Below are 19275 nucleotides of genomic sequence, written 5' to 3'. Positions count from 1 at the left end.
GGGCCCTGGCACGCAGCACTTCTGCAGGCTGAGCTCGGTTACTTGGCAGAGTGAATGTTGGCTGGCTTCTTGCCTGGGCCTAGACCTGGCCCCTTCCCAGCAGGGCATCCTCTGCTCAGCTGTACCTCCAACGCAGAGGTAGATGGAAGCAAGGACTCGGAGGACACAGTCCTTGAGGCCACAACTGTGCTTTGAAATGGAATCTAAAGAGGAAGAAGCCGAAGAACAGAATGGGGCTGTTTTGACAGTCTGACAGCAGTAGAGCGATCCATCTTATCAAAGGGAACTGTAAGGGTAAGAGAAGACCTTCATGCTTCAGCCTTTGCTTTTCTGTCATCCACGGCCATGAGTACCGCAGAGGAGGAGATGGAAAGACCCTGGAGAGCTCTGAGGTACTGACCAACCAATGAGTTCAAAAAGGATTCCCCAGGGACCCTCCAGACACAAAGCACGAGCTAGAAGGATCATGAATTCTAAGCTTCCTAAAATAGTGTATGACCACTATCAAGACATATAAAGTGTGCTACTGGACTGGTTTTCTTCATCTCTGGTTCAGATTACTTTGAGTCTGGTAGACAAACAGGGGAGAGGGAGAGGGGACAGCAAGAGGAAGACACTCCGACGTGGTGGCAGAAACAGGGCAATATCTCACAAATCCCTATTCACGGTACCAGTGCCGGGTGAAGAAAGTCAGGGGTCTCCTAAGGAAACGTAATCTGGCTGGCAGGGCAGCCAAACACTGTGATATGATGTGACATATAGAATCACATGTATGTCAGGGGACAAGATGTCAAGCCAGCAGGCTGACCCTGTACTGCGCCTTACACGCATGTATGAAACGGGAGGACCACATAAACTGGGAAGTCCTTCTGCATGCTGACATTTTTGGCTTGGTGATTATTTTTGCACAGATTTTAACATCCCCTCATTTCAAGTCAGTACATCCCTTCACAAAATATTGGCATCGGGAACCTAAATACCCATAAATATCACTTAATGAAATCCGTGGAAGACAAAAGAATCAACAAACAAAAAAACAAGCAACCAAACAGAACGGAACAACATGGGTCTGGACTCAGAATTCTGGCATTCAAGTCCCAAGTGACGTCGCCAATGCCAAGTCACCTAGCTTCCGTGAGCTCCCCATTTTTTAGTTTGGCCAGCCTAGCCATTAACAAAAACATATGTGTAAAAAGCCATACAAGCGTGTGACAGGCAGAATAATGGTCCCCCAAATACATCCAGATCCTAATCCCGGATACCTGGGAATGTTACTTTCCATGACGAAAAGGGCTCACAGATGGGATAATTTAAGGATCTTAGAACAGAAGATTATCCAGGATTAACCAGGGAGGCCCAGTGTAATCACAAGTCTCCTCCTTAGAAGGGGATGAGACTGACCTGAGAATCAGGGGAGCAGACATCAGAGTCAGATGTGAAGATGCTAGGCTGTGGGCTTTGAAGAATGGAAGAGGCCATTGAGTCAAGACAAGCAGGAGCCTCTACAAGCTGGAAAGAGTGAGGGAATGGCTTCTGTTCTAGAACCTCCAGAAGAAATGCATTCCTGCCAACACCTTGATTTTAGCCCAGTCAGACCATTTCAGACTTTAACCTCCAAAAATGTAAGAGTAAATTTATGTTATCAAATTTGTGATAAGTTGTTATAGCAGTAATAGGAAATGAATGCAAAATATTTTAGGAGACATGGTTATTCTCCTAAAGGATTGAATTTTAAAAGGGGGAAGTAGCTGGGGTTCCCTGACTCTACTAAAAATTACTGCAGCACGATATCATCTCTTGAGGCCAGCCATCTGCCACACTCAAACAGGATGAGCAACCAAGTGGGTCAGTCTGTCTGTCCATTCATTTTTACTCTAGTTATTAAGGGGTTAGGAAACATGGTAAAACACTGAATATAATTTCTACCCTTGAGGAACTGATAATCTATTAGGGAAGAAGAGAGATAACAAGGCCACAGAGTTCTTATTCTTTCTGCCATTTTCCTAGCCTTAGGTGACTGTCTAGTGGATGCACTGAACATGCAGCTTCTTGACCTGAACACTTCTAGAATAGACACCATAGGATCCATCAACCTGAAATAATATGCCAGGTTCTGTGGTAGGTATGTTTTTTTCTGGGGAACAGATCCATAGCCTGTCAAAAGGTTTAGGTTTGTAACCCCAAAGTTCAGAACCATTTGTGTAATAAAAGATTACAGATAAAAGATTATCCACTATTTTGAGATATTTTGACAACAGTGCAAACACTTAGGACTTACTTTTAGTATGGAGAAGAGGGACCGCCAAGAGAAAGAAAAAACTGAACCAGGCCTTCCAGGGCTCCCTACCTCATGATCAGGGTCATTTAACATTTACTAAAGCACACCAGAGGGCCACTTACAAGTTCCACTAAACACATTTTCCCGGGGCGCCTGAGTGTCTCAGTCGGTTAAGTGGCCGACTTCGGCTCAGGTCATGATCTCACACTCCGTGAGTTTGAGCCCCGCATCAGGCTCTGTGCTGACAGCTGAGCCTGGAGCCTGTTTCAGATTCTGTGTCTCCCTCTATCTGACCCTCCCCCGTTCATGCTCTGTCTCAAAAATAAACGTTAAAAAAAAATTAAAAAAAAACAAAACAAAAAAACCAAAAACACATTTTCCCTCTCTACCGAGTCCGCATACATGTGCTAGTCCCCAGCTTCTACAACACTCTCAGTATCACCCACACCTTCGGCAACTGCCCCATTTACAATGAGGAACACCAACAAGGAATTATCTGCGGTCTTCTTCACTTCCTCTCCTTCCATTCCTTTTGAACTGGCCCAACCCCCAACACTGCCATTACCAAGATTACCAAGGACCTCTCCATGGTGCTATCCTAAAGTCAATTCTCCAACAATCAGCAGCATTTGAGAAAGGTGACCCTCCTCCACCTGCCCCCACCACGTTGTTACACTTGGTTTTTGGTCCCCTATGATGCCCTTTCCTCTGACATCTGCTAGTTCCCTCTCACCTCCTTCGACAACCCCTCTAACAGACACCAATCTCGGTCCACCCTCCCCAGACCAATGTGTTTTATTTTCTTCTTAGCATTCACCACCGCTGCGCCGGCTATCTGTCACCCCCATTACAATATAAGCTCCTTGAAGGCAGAGTCTTTTTCTTTTCCTGCTGTGTTCCCAGACCATGGCATATGACAGACTCTTGAAAATATCTGCTGGATGAATGAATATCACACTTCATGGAACTGTGTGAAAGAGGCCCAGCTGTACAACTGGAAAGAGATAACAAATTAAGAGTATGTTACACTGTTGTTTGAGTCCATTCCCAGCGGAGGCTACCTTCCACCACTCAGGGCTCCACCAACTGCCATACCACAGTGAGAGTTAAGTAGGATGGTGAAGTGTTTGTGAGACCGAATGTTAGTTAAAAACCCACTGCGGTCACGCTGCTTCCTGCCCAACTTGTGGTTCTGACACAGGGTGTTGATAGTAATCACATGTGCGGGTGCACAGAGCGCAGGCACCCTTGCTACCGCGAGTGTGGTGTGCAGCGGATGTGGACGGCTTCGCTCGGGCTGCCACCTGGGCAGGGCTTGAAAGTCCTGGGGGCCAGAAAGAGGTCAGCCCTGCCCCCGTGTTAAACCAAGTTATGTTGAGCTGAACCCCCTCTGGTTTCTCATTTCTCCTACCAATGAGAGCAGGCAGGACCTCGCTACCTCCTCCTCCCCACGAGGAAGTGCCTGCAGGTGGAAGAGCGGTGACCTTTCTGCCCCCTGCAGGGACTGCCTAGGGTCCCCATAACCATTTCCCGGAAAGTGAGGACTTCGGAATGCTTTAGCTAATAGATAGATTTCCTTAAAAAAATAATGGGGGCACCTGGGTGGCTTAGTCAGTTAAGCATCCGACGTCGGCTCAGGTCATGATCTCTCAGTCTGTAAGTTTGAGCCCCGCGTCGGGTTCTGTGCTGACAGCTCAGAGCCCGGAGCCTGCTTCAGATTCTGTGTCTCCCTCTCTCTCTCTGCCTCTCTCCTGCTCGCTCACTCTCTCTCTCTCTCTCTCTCTCTCTCAAAAATAAATAAAACATTTAAAAATGTAAAAAAAAAAAAAACCAACCCTCTTTATTATGGAAATTTTTCAGACAAACAAAAAATAGAAAATAATGGGCTTCCAGGTACTCATCACTTAGTTTCAACAATGATCAACTCAGGGTCAATTTTGTCTCATTTTCTCTTAGGGTATCCAGGTCTTGGTTTGCCTAGACAATCTCAGTTTAAGCTTGTCCTGGTGTAATTAAGAGCCCCTCTTCAGTCTCAAACATGCCTGGGACTAGACAATAAATTATACAGTCACCTGCTCTCTACCCCAACCCACTCCTCCAGGCACCCGGATTCTTTGGAAACAAATTCCAGACATAAGTCCATCTATAAATAATTCACAATGTGGTAACAAATATTTTAATACAGATCAACACCCATTAGACACTGTGCTCTTTCAACACTCTTACCAGGGGCTTTCATGTCTCATAAGAGGGGAGCCAAGAAGGGAGAGTGGGAATTGCCCCTGGACAGGCTCTGTGCTATGTGCTTGCATGTGGGTCCCCATAGCTCATGGACGGGGCGAGCACACCAGCTCATGGACGTCACCCCAGCTCATGGACGGGGCGAGCACACACATGGGGAAGGCAAATGTGTGCTTGTGCCTGCCTGACTCCACTGACTGGCCTCTTGGCACTATACCCGTATGGAGCTGCCTCCATACAGGACTCTAGAAACAGTCACGGACAACAGGGTATCAGGATAGAACTCGGCAGCCGCGGCTTATTGTACACATGGACACAAAAGGAGCAATGGGATTTTGAACAATTCAAGTGAAGAAACTCAGACTTCAAACTGTCCCACAAGAGAATAAAACCCCAACCTTTGTCTCTGGGTGGTGTCGCCGGGAGACTGCAGAGCTAGGCTAAAAGCTGGGTGGTCTAAGCAACCTATCTTTCTAGCATTTAGGACACAAGAGAGAAATGAAACACAATCGTCTCTTCGGAGTCCTCAGAAGAAATCATCCTAGAAAGTTCACTGGTCTACCCCACCACTGGGGTATGTTTCCCAGGCCACCTCTGGGTGTCTCCCAGAGGCCGGTCAGAAGACAGCACAGGAGGTTCGCTACAGCATCCAGTCGGGTAGCAGTGGGCTTCGGGCAGCCCCGACGATAGATGGATAAGAACCGTGCCGAGCATGGACACTATGAGGCAGCATGCAGCAGGCATCAGCAGTGGACGGAACATACACACAGGACAGATATGAACACAGCGCCAAATTAAAACAAAGAAACAAAGCATTTTCACTTGAAAAGCAGATGCACATGATTAACTAAAATCCAACACAAAAACAAAAATGAAAACTACACATATGCACACAAAGTAACAACTCACGATACACCAATAAGAGAGTAAACGTGTGCATGGCTGGCTGTGGAGGGGGACGAAGACTAGGCGTAAAAGGGAGTAAATCAATGTACAGATGAATAAAACCAAGAGAACGGCCTTGCCCAGACCAATGATAAAATGCCACAAACTGAGCAACAGTATTAACTCAACCTCTGCCCCAGAGGGAGCCACACACAAAAAAAAAAAAAAGAAAGAAAGGAAAAAAAAAGCGCTATTAACAGAACCCAGCAAACCATCAATACTTGTGAAAAGCAGCCTGGCCCCAATTTCTCTAACAGTATCTTTCACCCAACTAGCTAGCTGATTGACAAATGGTCCAGGGCTCGGGACGGGAGAGGAGGCCTCACTTGTCTTTGCCGTCTGCACGTGGGAAGGGTATGACGAATGGCAGCACTTGGGCTTTGTCACTTTAGCCCCTGCCTTTCAGAGGTGAAGGTGTGGGGGTGGCTCAAAAGGAGGCCCATCCGCTGCAACGCCTCTCCTCAGAGTGTGGACCTGGGAGTGCCGGTCCCAGAGGCACCTACTTCCGGCTGGATGACTCATGTCACAGCTCTGGTTACATTTCTTACCAGAAAAAGAAGGGGGCTGATGGGAGGCTCTCAACCCACAACTGCTAAGTGCCAGGCACTGATTGGCATATAAGTGCCAGTCACTGATTGGCATACAAGGCAGAAAGCGCTCCTTCATGAAGCTTAAACTCTGATGGGGGCTGCATATGTATGGGTATGCAGGCAGGGGGACCACCTCATCATCACTGCTAGGACAGGGACAGGACAACGTGCCAAATGCAACTGGCAGCAGAGCCCTCCCCGAGATCTTGAGGCTTGGGGCTGAGGAGGCAGTGACGTCAGAGAGGTTTCTGGTAAGCAGGAACGGTTCAGCTGAGACTAAAGGGTAAGTAGGAGGCAGCCAGGCAGCTAGGTTGGGCGAGCAGAAGGCCTGAGGACTGTTCTCTCAAAGAACTAAAAAAATTATCAGTGTGGCTGGATCAAAGAGGTAAAAATCCATCACCAATCGCATGGAGTAGCAGACTGTATTTTCCAAAAATGGCCTTAGGAGTATTCCCAGTCCCACATACACTTCCAGAACCTTGCCGGTCTTCACCAAGCTCTGGAATCTTTTCTCTTCCCATAAACCTGGACGGGTTTGTGACTGTTCTGACCAAGTGGGTTGAGTAGAGATGCTATGATGCATGAGGCTGTCATACGAGAGACTCAGCTGCCACCTCGCTGTGTCTCAGGACCCTCCCCCTGGAACCCAGCTGCCATGCTGCGAGGAAGCACAGGCCAAACATTGAGGCCTCACGCATCAGCGTTCTGGCTGAGAGCCCTAACTGAGGTCTCAGCCAGAGCCAGACATGTGAGTGAACAGACCATCAAGACACAGCACCCAGCCAGCTGGTTTTCCAGCTGAAGCCCCAGATATCAGGAGGCAGAGGCAAGCTGCTCCTGCTGTCCCCAAGCAAATACCAGAGCCACAGAATCTGTGAGCATAACGGTTATTTTACACCTTCTAGTTTGGGGCTATTTTGTTACACAGCTTGAGGGTAAGAGCAAACGGACACATAAAAAAAGGAGTGTATTCGTATAATGGAAAACTACTGCAGCAAAGCAAATGGAAGGTGTGTGAATATGCACCTAACAATACGGACGCGTCTCATAAACATACTGTTGAGGAAGGAAACAGACATAAGAGCATATGGTTTCTGATTCTATCTAATTAAAGCACAATTATAAGACAAATCCACGTTTTACAAGTCAGGATGGCTGTCACCTGCTAGAGGGGCAGTGACTGGAAAGGGGCATGAGCGGTCTCCTGGGATGCTGGTTACGGAGTTGCTCAGTTTGTGAAAATTCATCAAAATGCACACTTAAAATGTAATATAAGCACTTTTCTATATGTACATTAAACTGTAATTTTTAAAAAGTTTCATTTTTAAAAAAATGTTGACAGGTAGAATGGCAAAAAAAAAAAAAAAATGTGAGAGCTAAGAGGGAGATAGGGATCAGATCTGATAGGGCCTTGTGAGGCACACAGAGAACTTAGGTGCCTCATTCCGGAAATACTACAAACTATCCAGAAACTCTGGATTTTAGAACATTTTAGAAACACTACTCTGGTCACAGTGCAGTAAATGGACTGGGTTGGTCTGAAAGCCTGCAGAGCAATTAGGGGGTTGCTGCAGTCACTCAGGCCCAAAGTGGTGTGAATGGAGAAAAGCAGGTGTGGGCCAGGCTACCCCACTGCCCTGCCAACCCCTGGCAAACATTAAGGTCCCTATGCCACTGGGGCCTCCGGACTGGCTGCCCAATGGGCCATCTGGCAGACTCAGAATCCAGGAGGGACATCTGGTCAATGCGACCCTGAACAATTATTATCTTGATTACTAAAATTTTCTGCTTCCTCTTATATACCGTGCCCAACCCCGGGAGAAAAGCGTATGGATTACAAAGATCTCTAAGGGGTTGTTCATACTCTGGGGTTTGTTATCTTAGAAGTTAGAGGAATGGGCGCAGGAGTAGTTAACAATGACGCTCAAGTTTCTGGCATCAGGAAGTGGGTAAACAGTGGTTTTTATGAAGGTATGAATCCTAGGAAGAGGACGGGTTATGGGAAGGGGGTGGGGATGAAGATGATGGGCAGTTTTGAACACACCAAGTCTTGAGGACTCTGAGAGACATTCAAGTGGAGACAGCTGGCGTGTCTGGTGTAGGAGCTGAGGCCCAGAGGGAAGAGGTGGACTGGGGATGTTCATGAGGGTAGAATCAACTTAAAACAGAAAAAAAAAAAAAAAAAAAAAAAAAGCCACGGGAACAGATAAGCCCACTCTAGGAGAACGTTTGAGGATCGCCGCCTGGGCCCTGAGGGAAAATAATATTTAAAAAACCACACTTAAACATGAGCGCAAATACCACGGATACTGGAAGTAGAAGGGCACAGCTAGGAATAATATTTACAGTACGTACGCTGAGATTCCAAGCAAAAAACCCAACCAAAACAAAAAAATGAAGTTCCCAAACTGTAGATATCTATCTGCAGAGCGACTCTTCTTACTTTCTTTCCTTTTGTTCTTGTTTCTCTTAGCTGGAAAGTGGTGTTGCTAAAGGGCTACGTCTTGACTTTGGCTAACCTTCACTCAGATGGTAAGACAACGCCGTTCACCTCTCTGGCTAACGAGCGGCAGGAAGTACCCCTTTTCTCACTTTCTTCGGCCCCACTGGCTCTCCTCAGGCGTCGGCTCGGTTCCATCCCTGTGCTGAATGGAACTGGGGAGGTGGGAGTGGACCCTCGCATTTTTGAGTGCATCCAAAATAACTTGGTGAGGCAGCCTCGGGTCCATTTGGCAGACAGAAAAGAGGCTCACACAAGGAAGGAAATGGACGCAGGGCGACAAGGGAAGTGTGTTCTCCAGCCCCGGCCACCAGGGCCACATTTCAAACTTGGATTAGGGAGATTACACTCCGTGCCCCAGGGGGAGGCACGATGGCTGGCCGGGGACGTGGAAGTTTGCTGCACAGACTCCGGACCCAGAACCACTCACTCACTCGCTCACTCGCTCGCTCGCTCGCTCGCTTACTCACTCACTCACTCACGGTGGCAGCTGGTGTTGGAAGCCCTTGCACGCACCTGGGGCGCTCTGCCTCCAGAGGTCACGCTCCAAAACCAGGTCACTGGGTCTTTCACTTTTTGGACCGACCGATGTTCGAGCTTGGCTTTAAAAGGCAAAAGCAACCAAGGAGACAATCTGTGAAAAAGGAACAGCAGGTGTGGAGTAGAGCTCGGCGCAGCCTCCCGAGGAAGGGGTTTGCTGCACCAGCGCGGCCGCCCCGCGGGCTGCTCCCCACACACACGGGGACCTCGGCCAGGCAAGGTACCTTCACTGGGGACGGCGCACCGTGTGGGGATGCCCCCCAGTCACGTAAGCACGTTATAAGACGTTCGCTAATTCTAACTGCCATGCTCTTCCAGTCCAAGGCTTTCCCAGGGCAATGTGCTCTTGAGGAACGTGGGCACTCGGCTCCAAACTTTGAGACCTGTTTCACGTGATACTTTTCTTCCCCAAGGTAGATCAATAGATTTTTATTTGTAAAATATATTTCTGGGTATTTATATTTTCATTTTTTTTTTAATATCATGCCATCTCCAGGATTTTGAAATCTGCTTTGTTTTAAAGCAGACTCCATGCCCAAAGTGGGACTTGAACTCATGATCCCAAGATCAAGAGTCACAGGTTTTACTGACTGAGCCAGGAAGCACCTTGAAATCTGCTTTTTTTTTTTTTTTTTTGAGAGAAAGAAGGAAACAGAGAAAAGCCCATGTTCAAGAGTGAGGGAGGGGTCAGAGGGAGAGGGAGAGAGAATCCTAAGCAGGCTCCCCACCCAGAGCCTGACTCAGAGCTTGATCTCACGACCTTGAGATCATGACCTGAGCCAAGATCAAGAGTCGGCTGCTTCACCGACTGAGCCACCCATGCACCCCTGCTTTTTCATTTTAAATATATTTTCTTTACATGGAAATAATACAACTTCCCTCATCTCTTTTAAGAAATGGTTACGTGGTACGGAGATATAATTTCTCTAGCTAATTTCCGACAGATAGACATTTAGTCAGTCCCCAGTTTTTCAGTATTAGAAACAACACTATATCACGACAGCAACTGAGTATCTTGGGCACCATGTCCAGTATCATCCTTTGGGTAAGTCTCACATAGTAAAACTGCTTGGTTAAGACACAGATACCTTACAACACAACTTCTACCTACTACAAAAGGGTACAAGGCTACAAGTAAGTAAAAAGTCCCCAGCTGAACTCCCGGAGGTATTGATAACAGTGTCATCTACATCCTAGAAGGACATCACCATCTTACCATCTCCTCCTTTGCTAGATCCCCTTCCCGGGATTCCAGGTTTTCCTCTTTCTCGGTTTGCTCCCTCCTTAGGATGGAGGGCACCCATCGGCAGTTTCCAGGGAAAGGGAGCATTGTGAGACTTTACAAGTGACCTAATTGTCACCTCACATGTCTGTGGGTGGGGGGCTGGCTGACTGGTGGTGTCACTGCAACAGGTCAGAGACATCACGCTGCTCTTTGCTGATCTTTGTTCCTGCCCTCTGGTTGCCAAGGCCGATTTAACACAGCCCACAGTTCATGGCCCACGGGCCTGTGCAAGGCCCATCTCGTTTCCTTTCGCCCTCAAGTCATTCCATTCGCCTCCCTGCAGACCTTCTGCTCCAGGAGGTACCCTTTAATGTACTTTACGTGCACACCCCGCTTTACAGGTGTGCTCGTGAAACGTGGATCATGATTTTCGGAATGTGGCTGTTTTACTTTTTTGCTCTTTACTGAATCATTCCCATCAGCAAACAAATATGCTGGGATTTCAGCAATTTTGGAAAAATGCCTTCTCTTGACTCAGCTTCCCCTGACAGCTATCTCTCATTTTTTTTTTTTTTTTCATCATTTTGCATCCAAACTCCTCCAAAAGGCTGTCCATACTTGTTAATGCCTCTTCCCTCTCACCCCACACCCACCTCCATGAGACTTCTGCCTTCACCACTCCGTCAAAATGGCTCATCAAGGGCACCGCTGGCCTGGTGCCACCAAATCCACGAGTCACTTTTGGGTCCTCATCTGCACGGGCTCTCCCAGGGGCACAGGCCAGGCCAGCGCTCCTCTCTGACGTGCTCTCTTTACTTGGCTTCCGTGCTGCACTCTTTCGGCTTTCCTCTCACCCTGCTAGTGGCTCCTTCTGTCTCCTGTTTTGTTTTCTCCTCTTCCTCCCAACCCCAGGATAATAGTTGATGCCCACGGCTCAGTCCTGACCCTCTACTATTCTCTTTCTACATCTTCTCCCTTCTGAGTATGGAGGCTTTAAATACCAACTACGTTTTTGCCTTTTTGTGCTTGAAAAAGTTCTTCCTTGTTCCTGTGACACAAAGACATTCTACTTTTCCTCCTACTTCTTTATAATCCCACATCTGCAAACCTTGGGGCCTGGGAGTTTTGGAATTGAGACTGTTCCAGACTTAAGAAAGGTGATGTTATGCAATGCCTCTATTAACGTCTGGGACAGTCCCACATAATTACAGTTTTGAAGTGACCCACCAAAGAAATAATTGATTCAGGCAAGGATCATCAATAGATATGAAAACCATTAAATTTTATCATTAGAATGATAAAATCATTCTGTTGCCAGAGAAGAGGACACCTGCAAGTCACAATAGCCCTGGTAGTAAGTCGCTCACTGCAAAGGGAAAAAGTATACCTTCACCAGGGGAAGCCTTGGCGGTCACGATCGTACCATATGATCAAACTTAACAGAATTGTAATGGTAGAAAAACCTGACATTCAGTACCTATCTCCTTATGTGATACAATACAAAGTATGCAGCAAGAACACCTACATTCTTCACCAAAATGTTTAAGCTGAAATCAATCAAGCCTTTAGACCCAGCTTCCAGTTTATAAAGAAATACCAGGGAAAGTATAGACAGAGAAACAGAGTAAATGATACCACAAGGAAACAATCAGACAAACCCAGAATGAGGGACATTCTGTAAGTCAGTTGGTTCTGGTCTTTATAAGATGTCAGTATCACACACATGCACACACAGAGCTGTGAATCAAGAGAAATTAAAGAAACAGACCAACCACCAAATGTAATGCATGAACCCTGACTAAAAATCTTAGTTCAGTAAAGACAGCTGACAAATATATTTTTGGTCTGAAACCAAGTATCCTTCAAATTTGAATCTGAAGATTGAGCAGAGAGGGATCTGGGTTAGGACCAGGGAGTTGGCAGTTCTCCCAACATGCTACAGTGGGAGGAACCCCCTTCCAGAAGGAATCAATGACCCTATGTCTTACAGAGTTTTATCTGCAGTCTGCCTTGCATGATATTTTGTGTATGTGTATGTGTATATTATGTGTATGTTTGTATCTCCCACACTAGATTGTTCCTGAGGATAGTGAACATGCCTAGTTTATTTAGTTTTTTAAATTTATTTTTGTATTTTCCATAGTGATTTATAATAGCAGATGTTCAATAATGTTCACTACACACTGTTCAATGAACAATAAATAATGTTCCAATGCTCAATAAACATTTATTGAGTGGGGAAAAAACATTCTGGGGATAAATGGGGGAAGTCTGAATATGGATTGGGTGTTGATATTATGGAATTGCTGTTAAGTTTTAAAAGTGTGACAATTATATGGTGATTCTGTAGGAAAATGTCCTTTCTCTTGGGCATGTCCTTTCTCTTGTCCTTTCTCAATGTCCTTTCTCTTGTCCTTTCTCTTATACTACCTATATGTAGTAGTAAGTAGTATGTAAAGTTTCACAATGTTTGCAACTTATTTCAAATGGTTCAGCAGGAAGAAAGAAAGAAAGAAAGAAAGAAAGAAAGAAAGAACAGAAATATCTATATATATATATATACACACATACATAGATAAAGCAAATACAGCAAAAATGCTAAGTGTTGAGTTCAGGTACTAGATATGTGGGTGTCCACTGTGATATCATTTTAATTTTTCTGAATATTTGCAAGTTTTATGATAAGTTTTTTAAAAAACTGCAATGAAATCTGTGATGTTCACACAAGCAGGATAAATAAATGATTACAAATAAACAGCCTAATCTCAACTAAGTTTTGCTGCCATGTGGGTTATGAAAGAGCTTCCAGTTTTCAGAGTTTTCTGGGTTTCAGATTTGTGTATAAGAAAAGGTGGACCTGTATTAATTTTGCGGTGTTACCACTCTCATTTAGGTCTTTTAATTCCTCTAGAATTTTATATGACATTATGTGGAGATCCGGTTTATGTATTTCCATCTAGTAAGTCAATTATCCTAACACTATCTAATGTGCAATCCATCCTTTCCTCACAGATTCACGGTGCCCCTTTATACCAAATTATGGTCCCACTGATACATGGGTCTATCTTTGAGATCTTCATTCCATTTTTGTCTGTTTTACCTATTCTTGCATAGACACTATACTGTTTTTAGTACTATAGTTTGATAGCTCATAATATCTGGTGTAAAAGTCCCCCTTTTCTCTTTTTTCTAAAAGTTGACTTTGTTACTTCAAATGCATTTATCAATAAAAGATTTAAAAAAAATCCAGTTAGAGTCCCAAGGAGAACTGCACTTGTGGCAGACTATATTTTCCAAAGATAGTTGTGCCAATATATATCTCACCCCACACACTCTTTCTACAATGTGATATTAACATTCCTCAATCGACAGATGGGGTCTACGTTCCTTTCCCTTCTATGTAGAGTGATCTTCGTATCTGCCTCAACTAGTCATGTGCAGAGGTGCACAGCCATGATGCCAGGGGACTTCCAAGGCTAGGTTTAAAAAAGGTAATATGGCATGCATCTGGCTCCCTCTTGGGACAAGGGCAGTGGGATCCCTCAACTAACATGTAAGAAGTCCAGGTGCCCTGAAGGCACCATGCTGGGGAAATCACGTGAAAAGTACTCATAAATAGAGATGCCCAAGGGCCCCAGGTGTCCCCACCCCCAACTCCTGGGGTCTTCCCAGACCAGACACGGGGTACATGACTAGAAAAGCCTTTGAGATGGTCCCATCCACAGCCACCATCTGACTGCAACCTCATGGGAGGCCAAAAAGCCAAAAATGCCTGAAAGAGCTGCTCTCAAATTACTGGTTCACAAAATAGTGAGAATGATTACTGTTGTTTAAGCTCATCAGTTTTGGGGTAATCTATTACTCCATAGTTACTGGAATAGCACTGAATTTATAAATCAATCAGAAGGAAAGATTATCATCTTTATCATATTGGATCTCATGCAAGATTACAGAACATCTTTCCTTTTATTTAGGTCTCCAGTAGAGAGTCTACAAATGGCTTCAGTTAAATACCAGACACTTTATGGTTTGTTCTGTTATTATTTCTTAAATTTCTAGTCAGTTAATGCAGACATTGGGAAATACAATCTAATATTATAGATTCATCTTATATCTGATAACATCATGAGGAAAACAAAAAGGGTTATCTCTTCCCTTCCAATTCTTACATTTAATTTCTTTTTCTTTCCTTAACCTGTTGATCAGGATCTCCATTATTAAGTTAAAGAAAGTTTTTTCCATTGGATATAATGTTTGCTACAGATTTTTGTTATATAACAAAATTTTGTTATATACAGATTTTTGTCAAATCGAGAAAGTTCCTTTTATCATTATTTAGTGAGAATTTAAAACATAAAATGGACTGAATGACCTAATTCTTTTTCTGTATCAAGTGAAATCATGTGTTCCCTCTTTTGGTCTATTGATATAACAGGTTTTCTGATGTTGAACCATCCTTGCATTTTGGGCAAAAATAGTATTTGTTTGTGATATGTATGTTCTCAATATACTATGAGAGTGGTTAGCTGATATTTTATTTGGAATTTGGTAACAGAGGTGCTAGGGAGATTTTTCATTGGTGACCAAATGTTAGTATCTATAGGTCTTTCCTCTGCAGTAGTTCAGTTTCTTCAAAGAAAGATCCTCTAAACTCTTGCCTCTACCCCTGGAATTCCAAAATAGAACAGGAAAGGAAGTTTGGAGCCCCATGGTACAGTACAGACTCCTGTCTGATCCTCCTGTCTGATCCTCCTGTCTCAGTGCCTGACCAAGTCTACAAACTCCTGCTCAGTTTTTCTGGAGACAATCCCCCACCCAAACGCTACAGGGCTGGGAAAGGGGAGTCATCCAATGGAGGAGAAGAGGCAAGTGGCTTGTTAACCAGACTTTCAAACTATCCCCTTATTTTCAAGGCTAATAGAGGTCTGGCTGATAATCTGTGGAATGTCCATATGATGGACTATCAGACTGCCAAAATAAAAAGGTAAAACTTTTGTATACTAACTTGTCCACAAATTGAATTTTTTTACAAAAGTTGCAGAATAATATGTAAAATGTGAAACCCTTAGAAAACAAAGAAACCCACACACAATGGCATCAGCACAGACACACCCATGTGTCACAGTGGCCACCTGGTTACCCATAGACAGGGAGATTGGAATAGGAGAAGGGACACAATCTTTTCCTTTAAACACTCTGTGTTGATTTTGTGATAATGCACTCCAATTACTTTCACAATTACAAGAATCAAAAAAAGACAAAGTTTTGTTAAGTTCTCCTACCTCCTGACCCCCACCATAATTAACCCCAGATCTCTGCAAAAGAGATTCCTGCTACTTAGCAAGAAGGCACGACCAACAGTCTGGGTCCGAACGGTGATTTTGGCCGAAAATACCCTGATAGAGTTTGCAGCAGATGGTGGTACTCTGGGGCCATCCCCGCAAGGGAGCTGCCCCACAGCCCCAGTCGCAGGAGCAGCCGGCACCTCTTTGGCTGGACAACTGTGCTGGGATGAGCAGTGAAGAGCCCCCCCCCCCCCCCCCCGCCCCCATCCCTGCTTTCTTATCATTTTGCTTTCCGCTTCTCCCTTTCCAGCTCGGCCTGCCTGCATTTAGCTTGTGTAATACTATAATCAGCAAAACAATGGGATTGCTATAGTTTCTCACTCCAAGGAAGCACATTCTCCTTTTCCTTATTTTCTTTTAAGTTTTATTAATCCATTTTGAAAGAGGGAGAAGGAGGGAGGGAGGGAGGGAGAGGGAGGACGAAGAAGGGGGAGGGAGAGAGGGAGGGGGGAAGGAGATAACATGCACGCACAAGCGGGGGACGGGCAGAGAAAGAGAGAGGGAGAAAGAATCCCAAGCAGGCTCTGCACTGTCAGTGCAGAGCCCGATTCCACGACTGCAAGATCATGACCTGAGCCGAAACCAAGAGTCGGCTGTTTAACTGACTGAGTCACTCAGGCTCCCCCACCCTTTCCTTAATTGAAGGCATGAAAGCTACTGAGGAAGGAACACAGGAACAATGCCCATCTCTCACAGAAGGTAAGGCGAGAAGTATCCTCCGTGCCCCTGTGAAAAGCAGTCTCATCGGTCTGAATTAACTGAACACAGCATTCCGGTACCACCGGGTCTGAACCCAGCATACCAGCTACTGGTGTTCCACATTGCCCTTTGCTGGGCCCTGTGATGGACACAGGATGGCACATGTGAGGCTGGGGAGGATGCACAGTGAGCCAAGGGCAGGGCCGGGCAACAGGTCTTTCTGAAAAGCCCCTTTGGCTCTCACCAATACAAGACACACTCGTGCCAAATACTGCAAGGATAGCCAAGAGCAGCCAGAAAAGAATCTCAATTCTCTTGCTACAGCAACTTTCAGTGTGCTGCTCATTTAGCTTTTCCATCCACCCGGGACAGTGGGAAGAGGAGGAAGAGGAAGAAAAAAATGAGAACGGTAGCTCCCATCTTCAGAGCTGCTTTGAAGGGCCAGGAACAAGTTCTGGGCGCCTTGCTCGCATTGCTGCATTTAATCTCTGGAACTTCCTTGCTATGCACCATTATTATTCCTACTTCCCATATGAGGAAAATGAGGCCCAGGGAGGTGAAGGTCAGACAGCTCTTGAGTGATCAGAGCTTCGAGCACAACCCAGACAGACAGACCTCAGGATAATATGAAGAACCAGATGGGGAAGTGAGGTGGGGAGGGAAGAAGGAATAAAACCAAGCAAACCAAAGTGACTTGTTCTTCCTTTTCAATCAAGGACAAAGCAACTGAATTTTGGTTTAAAATCAGGCCCTTCTATGGGGCGCCTGCGTGGCTCAGTCAGCTAAGCGTCCGACTTCAGCTCGGGTCATGATCTCCCAGTTCATGGGTTTGAGCCCATGCGCTGACAGCTCAGAGCCTGGCGTCCGCTTCGGATTCTGTGTCTCCCTGTCTCTCTGTCCCTCCCCTGCTCATGCTCTGTCCCTCAAAAATAAATAAACGTTAAAAATAAATATAAGTAAGTACAAAATCAGGCCCTTCTCTCAAAGCTGAACTAATGCAAGCCTCAAGGTAGGAGAGATGTTTCCAGGAGTAATATCCCTCTCCTCCATTGGGTGATCTAGAAATCCACAGGAAGAGCTGTGACAATAATGAGGAATGGACCCTGTGCTGTAGCAAAGATTATGAGCTGGGAGACAACTCCCACCTGTCTAGTCTCACCTGGCCTGAGGGAGGCAGACACACAGGGAGGTCACAGCCAACTCAAAAGGCCACTTGTCCCCCACCTTTATTACTGAGGACAAAAGTGGCAACAGCTTTGTGCCTGGAGTCTTCTAGTTCTCGTTCTGATTCTGTCTGGTAAGAACTGTCTTGCCCTTATCACATGAGCAGAGTGGCAGGGGGACAAGGTGTTCACAAGCACTCACCCCTGTGACAGCCGCAGAACCTCAGAGCTCACAGGGTGACTTCACAAACTTCATTATCCACTTTCAAAACCAATAGTGCATGATCTTCATTCATTAATTAATTCAAATACTTTCCCAAAATGAAATCAAAGTCTTCGGGCTAAAATTTAAAACACGCAAATGAAGGCCACCATATATTTTTTCAAAGCTACATAACACGAACACCTATCCAGGGCAAATGCTGAACCTGGCAGGGCAGTGGCGGGGGGGGGCGGGGGGGTGCGGCAGAGGGTCAGAGACGAAGGGGGATAAGGTAAAATGTCAAAGCGGGTGGAGCCTGGCTATCTACACCCACCCCAATCTAGGCTGGAATCTACCCCTGGCCTCCGGGAATGCACAGGCTGGAGGCACCCTTCCCCACCTTCCTGAAGGCACTCCAGAGTGTCCAGCTTGCAACCGGTGTGGTGTGGGCGGTGTGGTATGGGCGGGAAGATGTGGGGTGGGATGGTGGGGGTGGGGTGGTAGAAAAAGGAGTAAGCAGGCAGCTAAAAGTATAAGCATTCTTATCAAGGGTCTGTCTCTAACCTGGACAAACTTAGCATTTCTGAGTGCCCATTTTTTCCCTTAGAAAGCGAGGAGACTGGCTTATATCTCTGAGATTCCTGCTAATTTTAAGCCTTATGGATTTAAAGTTAGGGATCACCGTGGTTTTCTCCCCTACCGAGGGTCCCCTTCAGTTCAGGGAAGACCCCGGGCTCTTCTGCCCCTAAAGAAAGGCAGTACTGTTCCCAGGTCCAACAAAAGGACTTGGGAAGCCTCACACATGATAAATAGTCTAAAATATTTTCAGAATTAATATGCCTGGCTTTTTAAAGCCTCTATGAGAAAAGGTAAGGGGATGTTTGTTATTCACATTGACTGTTAAACTTCAGAAGACGCCCCTCGATGCCTCTCCTTGGACCCTCGTGCAGCACCCCATCCCCACCCCCACTAAGCCTCCGCCACTTACAGTGACCTGAAGGAGCGACACTGGAACACCCCAGCTCCTGGGTGACCCTGTTACACACCCACCGCTATGAACTTGAGTGGCAAAGTGAACTCAGGTGCATGTGGCCAAAGCTGCGGCAAAAAGGTAAAGACGTATTCCATATTTGCACTCACTCTTAGCTCTTTTAATCAACTCTTTCTGGCAAAGGATTCATCTCACCTGAGCAACTCTGAACCTCAGGAAAAGGTCAAAGCACTGACCTTGAGCCACTGTCCACAGAAACCTCTCCAGCTCTTCAGAAGCCTCGAGAGATTTTACGAAAAGAATAGTATTTCCCACGTGACTAAGAGATGCCATTTCTGAAGAGACAGGAGGTGTCGCGTCTGGCGCCCTAAACTCCCAGGGCTGTGCCTGCCGGCGTTTCCAGTGGAGCATCCACGCAGCACTGCCTCCGTGTGAGGTGCTCTTAGACAAACACGGCTCTAAGCGTGTTATTATAAATGAGATATAACAGGTCTGTCAAAGCAAGTTCTTCAAACTGTCTCGATGCTTTTGAAGTCACTGAACAGCCATTTGCTTA

At 45.8% G+C, this 19275-nt stretch overlaps 1 protein-coding gene and 1 long non-coding RNA gene across 4 annotated transcripts in view; both read right to left on the bottom strand.

Annotated features, from left to right (window-relative positions):
• Positions 1-19275, bottom strand: part of ZNRF1 (zinc and ring finger 1) — a 103891-nt gene that overhangs the window by 28249 nt on the left and 56367 nt on the right. The gene's annotated exons all lie outside the window — the stretch shown is intronic.
• Positions 3058-12839, bottom strand: LOC132690143 (uncharacterized). Its single transcript, XR_013552534.1, has 2 exons — positions 10311-12839; positions 3058-3272 (listed from the first exon to the last, which is right to left on the bottom strand). It is a non-coding gene; the product is annotated as an uncharacterized LOC132690143 (long non-coding RNA).

The sequence above is a fragment of the Panthera onca genome, chromosome E2 (assembly GCF_046562875.1).
Source record: "Panthera onca isolate mPanOnc1 chromosome E2, mPanOnc1 haplotype 2, whole genome shotgun sequence".
Lineage (NCBI taxonomy): Eukaryota > Metazoa > Chordata > Mammalia > Carnivora > Felidae > Panthera > Panthera onca.
This window is presented reverse-complemented; position numbering and strand designations above follow the sequence as displayed.